This window comes from Palaemon carinicauda, chromosome 3 (assembly GCF_036898095.1).
Source record: "Palaemon carinicauda isolate YSFRI2023 chromosome 3, ASM3689809v2, whole genome shotgun sequence".
Taxonomy (NCBI): Eukaryota; Metazoa; Arthropoda; class Malacostraca; order Decapoda; family Palaemonidae; genus Palaemon; species Palaemon carinicauda.
The window spans coordinates 119,814,976-119,822,475 of NC_090727.1; the positions used below are offsets into that span (position 1 = coordinate 119,814,976).

General features: G+C 45.7%; 1 protein-coding gene across 1 annotated transcript in view; it reads right to left on the bottom strand.

Annotated features, from left to right (window-relative positions):
- LOC137633707 (dynein axonemal heavy chain 6-like) overlaps window positions 1–7,500 on the bottom strand; it is a 384,249-nt gene that overhangs the window by 209,617 nt on the left and 167,132 nt on the right. The gene's annotated exons all lie outside the window — the stretch shown is intronic.

The window sequence follows — 7,500 nt, forward strand, 5'->3', positions numbered from 1 at the left end:
TTTCCCAGTCTAATCCTCTAAGGGGAAGGATAAGGGAGGAGACGTTACATATCCTATCACCTTTCGGTGCTCCCATACGACCCTGCCGCTTCATTCCACGTCGCAGCTTAGCTACTGTGAAATGGAAGCCTCCAACGAGCAAAGGGATGGGAGAAAAAAGAATTAACGGGCGGGCCATCAGGACGACATTGCTATCACACCCAAAAATAGATTTTTCCTACGTCAAAATCCATTTTTTGGTCTCGAGCCATGTCGTCTTAATGGAAGTGTACCAGAGAATTATCTATACTCGGTGAGAGGCTTTGCATAAAAGATCTCGAGCCAAAAAATGCTCCCCCCCACTGTGACGAAGCATAAGTATTAATCTCTAAACCTTGGAACCTGAAAAGGAAATGATGAAGTGCATTTTCCAGTATTTCCCTGAAGCAAAAACTTTTGTTTACTCGTTGCTAATAACGAGCTGAAGGAGTGCCCTAGGATGCATTGTGGGCTACATCGTTGCCGCGGGGTAGATAACATCCCCTCAACCACCACATAATGATGCGTCTCCTCCAATTGCTTCATTTAATGCCTGAAGAAAACCCGAGTGGACTTCCGACCAGTATATGTCTGCAGTTCCTCAATAGACATAGACTGGAAAAAGTTCTAGAAGGAAGCCGAGACGCGAAGTCTTAAGAGCCGGGTCCGCTCTTCATATAAAGTAAGTAATCTTATTTCGTAACTGGTTTAGAGTCAAATCAGATCCCACTGTATACTTTTGAAACAAAAGACTACCCTTAAACTGCACTGCTCTCAGCAAATACACTTTTGAACAGTGTATTAGACAAAGGAAAGGATCACTATGGAGGGGAACTATTTTCCATAGGCCCCAAGGTGAACTGGGAAGTTCAATTTTTTGTTTGAAAAGTGGGATCAGGGTATAAATGACCCTCACCATTTTCCACAAATTCAAGGTATTTCTCGTCTCTAGAAATCATTACAAAGTCACCAACCCGAGCATCGGAAGCCATCGTAATTAAGAAGATGACTTTCTGAGTGGGATTCAGAATAAAAGCCTTTTGATTGCCTATGTCCAAAGTGAATTGCATAACTTTGTCCAAAGACCAAGAGATAGGCTTCAGTAGAGCCAACAGCCGTAGCCTTGCACAAACCTTCAGAACTTTGTTGAAGAGATCTGAGTAAAATTCAATATCAAAGGCATATAATATAGTTCTGGTGAGGGCCGAAGTGTACGCAAAATATTGGAGGAGGCTAGACTTTAAACATGCAAAGTAAGCTTAAAACTTGAACAAAATCCATAGTAATCAACCCTGGATTTATGTCTGACATATTTGACCCATTTGGTCCATGACGTTTCATACTGAGTCATGGTTCTAGACTATTCATAGTTTCCACAAATACCCACTCCTCCTCACGTTGAATTTTCAATTCCATTCCCAGGAATAGGGTGAAATCAAACATGAGATGAGGATTGAACGATCTCCATGATGAAACATAAACAATCCCCTGCTGTCCATCCTGAGACAGAATCGAGTTATTCATGGCACGAGTTGGGATTCAAATCTGTGACCATGGGAAACCAGTTGTTCATTGGCTACCAAAGAGCCACCAGAGCCACCATCCCTTGAAAGATCTACGCCTGTCCAAAACCTTCACGAGGAAATTAAAACAGTGGAAACAGGCAAATCGTCGTCCAACGACTCCCATCCAGGGACATTGGCGAATTTTAATGTCCATGCCCACTGCTGCTTGAACCACTTTCGGTGCTACTTAGCAGGGAAATATCCTGCTGAAGCTCATTGCAAACAGATCCACTTAAAGGCTAGAGATTTGATCTCACTGAAGGAGAGACGTTGACCAGTGCCAACCTTTCTTCTGATCCGACATAGAGATGGTTATCATTGCGTGTTTCAAATGAGGAGACCTCGATTCTTGTCCGTTGAATCAATAGACTATAACTCTGTTCACGAGGTTTAAGTGGATATGAATGTTCTCCTTCAGGTAAGTTCATGAAGGACAAGAAGACTGCCATAGACTCCAGAATATTGATGTGGTATTGGTAAAATTTCTGAGACCAACAGACTTGCACTTTCTTGGGTGGGTTATGACCCATCCAACCTCCCAACGAGGCATCCGAACAAAGTGTCACTACTAGAGGAGGAAAGCGCAACAGCAACATCTGTGAAAGACTTATGGCAGTGGACTTCAGTCTAAGTTGCTTCCGCAGGAAAACCGAGGTCGTCTTCTGATGGTCAGGAAGAGCGTTGGAGGCTCTCCTTCCCCAAACTCTGTCTGCATCTTTGAGCCGTACATTGAGGACAAAATTTGTGAATCGTAAAGATCCTCGAATCTTCTCTGAGCGTCACTTGGTGAGTGATCATCCCCGATTAGAACAGGGACTTAACTGACGTCTCTATTTCCTCCTCCTTGAGGGAGGAATAGAACGGAAGTGAGACATAAAATCACAACTACTCCAACCGCGGGAAGTCCTGAGCTGGAGTCAGTTCTGATTTCTTAAGGTTGGTCTGAAGTCCAAGGGACTAGAGGAACCAAAAACTCTGAATTGGCTGCTTCCGAGCACTCTGTGCCAGGGAACTCACACTAGCCAGTCAACCAGGTATGCCTCTACTTAAAAATCTTTCCACTTCAGTTGTTTTATGACTACGTCAGTAAACTTCGTGAAAAACCCTCATAGCTATGCTGAGCCCGAATGACATAGCTCCGATTACTTCTACCTTTCTCCACAGGCCGCAACCAAGGTAGGGGGATAAGTGTCGACCTAACGAGCAATACAAAGACCAGTAAAATCCATAGGGACAGTGAAAGCCCTAAGGGTGGAAAGATCCATATTTGTGAAATAGCCAACATTCGGAACCTGTCCCACTGAACGAACAGGTTTAGGCCAGACAAGACGAGAATAGTTTGAGGTAAGTTCGCAACCGTTTGGCCCACAAAATAGACAATTCTTGAAATCTCATAGATCTCACGCAGCAGATAACTCCCTTCTACAGGAGATCTTATATATACTGTTCCAGACAAGGAGATGTTCCTGAAAGAATCTCCTGAACTGTGGTGGCAATTGTTACTACTTCCAAGCAAAACCGTTGGGAATAACTTTCTGTGTCCAAGGACTGAAGAACCCCCACAATACTTGGACAAGGCTAACCGTCCCCCTACCGGAGGCCTTCATTATTTTGTGTTAAGGGCATGAACCGCTACCACCACTGCCGTTTCAAGGTCCACAATCTCTGGACCTGCCTCCACAGTCAAGAGGGCCTCGGAAGACAACCCTTACTCATACATAGGGTGGAGGGCCAGGGACTGTGACACCACTTACAGGGTCACAGTGTAGACATTCCGAGGGATAGCGGCGTGAGAAAGAACAAACGACTTACCATGATAAGTCAGTTTGTGAGACCTCTTGGTTGTGGCCTTTCCAGGGGTGAACTACTACTTTAATGAGATCCTCCACTTCAGGAAAAAGGCTCTAAGCTCTGCAACAGCCTTATCCATAACTTTCCTCTAAAGAAACAGGTCTTCCCCAGATACTAGAGGTGAGAAATGTTTCAGCTCATGGCGGATGGCAGGAAAAAGGCTCTAAGCTCTGCGACAGCCTTATCTGTAACTTTCCTCTAAGGAAACTGGTCTTTTCCCCCAGATACTAAAGGTGAGAAACATTTCAGCTCATGGCGGATGGTAGCTGTGGCAAGTTCATGCTCACAACAGGCTCGATAGACCTGAAAGGAGCATAAAGGTCTCTCAGAAAGGTGTTGATATGAGTTTTTGCCAGCAAGGAAGACAAGGCAACATTTTCTGGTCTATGACTCATACTTAAGAAGTTGTTCAGAAATCCTGGGCAGCTTCTCCAAAATTTGGTGGCCGGCTGCATCCGTATGTGATTTACTCTCAGAAAAAGGTAAACTGGACATTGGTCTAGTGGACGGAATCGTGTGGTGTGGTAAGAAAGGTGAGACTGGTGTGCACTCTTCCAAAGCCGGGAGAGGCTCACCTGCACAAAAGGGTAACTCCATTGACGTAGCTCTTCGAAACAAAGTGGAAGACCACTTTGTCCAGGGCCAGAAAGGAGTAAAGATCTTACCAAAGGTGATAATCTGTAAATGAATACTCACTGCCGTCATCATTGCTGCGTTAATACCGAATTCTATCTTCGGAATATATATCCACTGGAATTCATTTTATGGTAATAGCTTCTGGCCGGGCAGAGATTTGAACCCCTGCCTGTTCAGCCGAAAACCTTGCCTGCGAGGACTTTAGCAATGGAGCCATCAAGAGAGATTGCTATAAAGTAGCTAGGAGTGCCAAACCTTTTATCTAGGCAACTCCTCTGTTTTCTCCAAGGCCTGGATCTCTTCACATGAGGCCTTGAAGATCATCACCTGGTATTACTAAATGCCCTCCATGAAGGCTTTGCTGTTAGCCATAAGTCCTAGATGTATTGTAGTACATAAGGTACTCGGGAACTGGGGGGCTCCATGAGCTTAGCAGATGTTGGGAGGAGAAAAGGGCTGGAACATCCCCCGCCACGGAAGAAGCAAACGTAACCGATGTCATAGTGGAGTCAGAATTTTCCGACACCACCGAATCCTTGATGAGATCAGACTACCTCATCCTCTTACCCAGGTGCGAAGGTACCGCCGGAAGAACATGCAGACATCATCGGAGGTATCTTCCGAGACCCATCTGGAGTGAAGTAGATCCTTACAAACACTGCAATCCTGATGGTCCCAGTACAATACTGGGCCGTTCATCCTCCAACCCTTCGTATGTGTGCGGCAAATATCGAGACCATAGGGATGTCTCACAGCTCTGACACACAACTGTGCTGAATAGTGTATCTCTGTATAGGCAGCCCCTGTAAGGAGAAAAGGGTTCAAATGAGTACTACAGCCTCTAGCACACAAAAAAAGCCAAAAGAAATGGGTCATTAACACTCCATGTAAACAATTGAGGGAATAGTAATCCCCAAATTGTGTGTAAATGCCATTGGTGAGAAATATCGGAGATGCTTTACGAAATGTCCATTCCCCTATAAGGAACATGAGATTGGAAAAATTAACCCCCTGAAGGTCCGTTGCTATAGGTCCAAAAAGGGGAAAAAAAAGGTGGAGAAATGCTCATGGAAAGAACCGTTGTCCCAATATCTCCGCAGAGAAATGGCCAATTAGAGGGCACCGACACAGGTAAGCTCAATCATTAAGCAATCGATGCATCGATTAAAGAGCAAGAGTCTAAAGCCACCCATAGGTTATAAAAGTAAGGTTAAAACCTCAAAAGAAAAACCTCGGAGGGATAAGTAGCCCATAGAGTTACTAACCATCTATTCAATCCACACCCTCAAAGAGAAATGGGCAAATTGGTAGAAAACCGATAACCATATGTAGTGGTTATTCAAAGCAGGAGCCTAAAACCCTTTCGTAGAAGGAGTTCCCAAGCCCGACCTACATAAAGAAACCTTAAACGTTAAAGGAATAAGGCTTTTATGTTAACCTGTAGTAAAATTCACCTACAGAAAATAGAGAACTCATCTTAGTTAAGTAAGACGGTCTCAGATAAAAAAGGGCAGAAAGGCATGTGCCCTAAAAGTACCGGCCTTGACCCCAGGGGGGAACGGCATTGCTGCCAACATCTTTTGTTCCCAAAGGCACTGGTACCAATATCTGCACCCATAGGCTAGTACTAACCCCGCCGCCAGAAACGGTAATGCCGTCAATGGCAATAGTGGTCAAGGGCGGCGAAGATAACGGTCAAGGGATTCCGCAGAAAATACCTTGCCCAAAAGATAGGCAGTGCCGCCGTCAACAGGGGCAGCACCGTCGTAAGAAGCAACATATCGCCAAAACAGGTACTATAAAACATATTTTAAGTAGGAAAAACCTATATTTGGGTGTCGAAAGGTGGTGACATAAGTTATTCAGACATTGTCATAGGTAGGTACGCTAAATATACCAGCGTTGCCGGAAGCATCGGCATCGCTAGGGGGCAAAATCATCGCCGCCATCCACCTATGTGACTTGAGGCGCTGGCACAGTCAACCCATCCTACAGAGCAGTACTAGCCTCGCCGCCAATAACGGCAACACTGTTAGGTGTAAAGGAGCCTAGAACGGCAGAGACAAATGGCAATGGTGCCTTAGCTGAAGGCAGCGCCGCCAGTGGAGGCACTGCCGTAAGCAGCGACGTATCGCCCGTACAGGTACAATAGGACAGTGAGCCAAGATGTGGCAGCAAAGTCACAGACACCTGCACTGTCGTCAGTCAGATAGCTCACCCCTCGAGGAGAAGCCTACCGACGGCCATGTGTCCACGCAATGTCCGTCCCGGAAAGACTAGGGTAAAAAGAGAGAGGTAACGACATGGAGAAACTATACCAATGCAACGAAATAAACGCCGTGCCGTCAGAGACGGCCGCCGCCGTCCGATTGAGAAATCTCAGAGGCTAAGAGATAGCAGCCGTTCATGCAAGTCGGCGCACCGACATGATGACATTACCCTTTGCAAAGGAGAGTTCCGAAAGACTGCACAGTCCTAGCATTAGAGATCACGAGTGAATGTAGAATGGCTAAGCCTTAAGTCGATGCCACAGGTAAATCGAGAAATCCCAGAGGCTATGAAGGAACGGCAGAACAAGTAAGTCTGAACACCGACAAGGAGAAATCACCCTTCGCAAAGGGGAACTCCAAAAAAACTGCTCAGTCCAACCATGGGAGATCAAGAACGTATGTAGCATGGCGGCCCAACGGATTCGCCGACGAAGAAAACATTTGCCATCATGGTACAAAAATTACCGTTATTAACGGCACACTTAGGTAACAGCATTGCCATCTCCCAAGGCTCTTCCTAAAGCAGAGGCATAAGAATAATCCCGTATACGAGGCTTCATCTGCCGTCTGTAACGTCAGTGTTGGTAAGTAAGAATGGCAGCAAAGTCAGACGACAATAGTTCCAACAGAAACATCATGCCGTAAGCAAAGGTTGTGGCAGTATAGGCCACACTGCCTTATATAGCGACGTATCACTATCGTATGCCCAAGAAAAGGAATTCCGTCGGAGTCGACGAAGCTGTAAGTACTGGCAATGCCGTCAGTCTGACAACTCGCTCTTACGTAAAGGGGTATGCTGACGGGTCTAGAAGACCAGAACCCTGAAGGAATTGAGCCTCACAACGGCAGCACACAACTGTCAGCGCACCAACAGGAAAAACTCAACCTTTGCAAAGGGGAACATGATAGAACTACTGTAAGCTAACATGAGAACTTATGAATCAATGTCATATAATGGACCAACGAACACGCCGTCGAAGGATAGGCTAAGCCTGGATACGACAAGTCAAAAGAAAAATCCCAGAGGCTAAAAGAAAAGGCAGTAAGACAGCGAACCGACTAAACAAGATAAGTGAGCTCACCCTTCGCAAAGGGGAACTCTAAAAAACTGCGCCTTCCTAGCCCTGGGAGAATTCAGATGCTTGTAGCACGATGGCCAA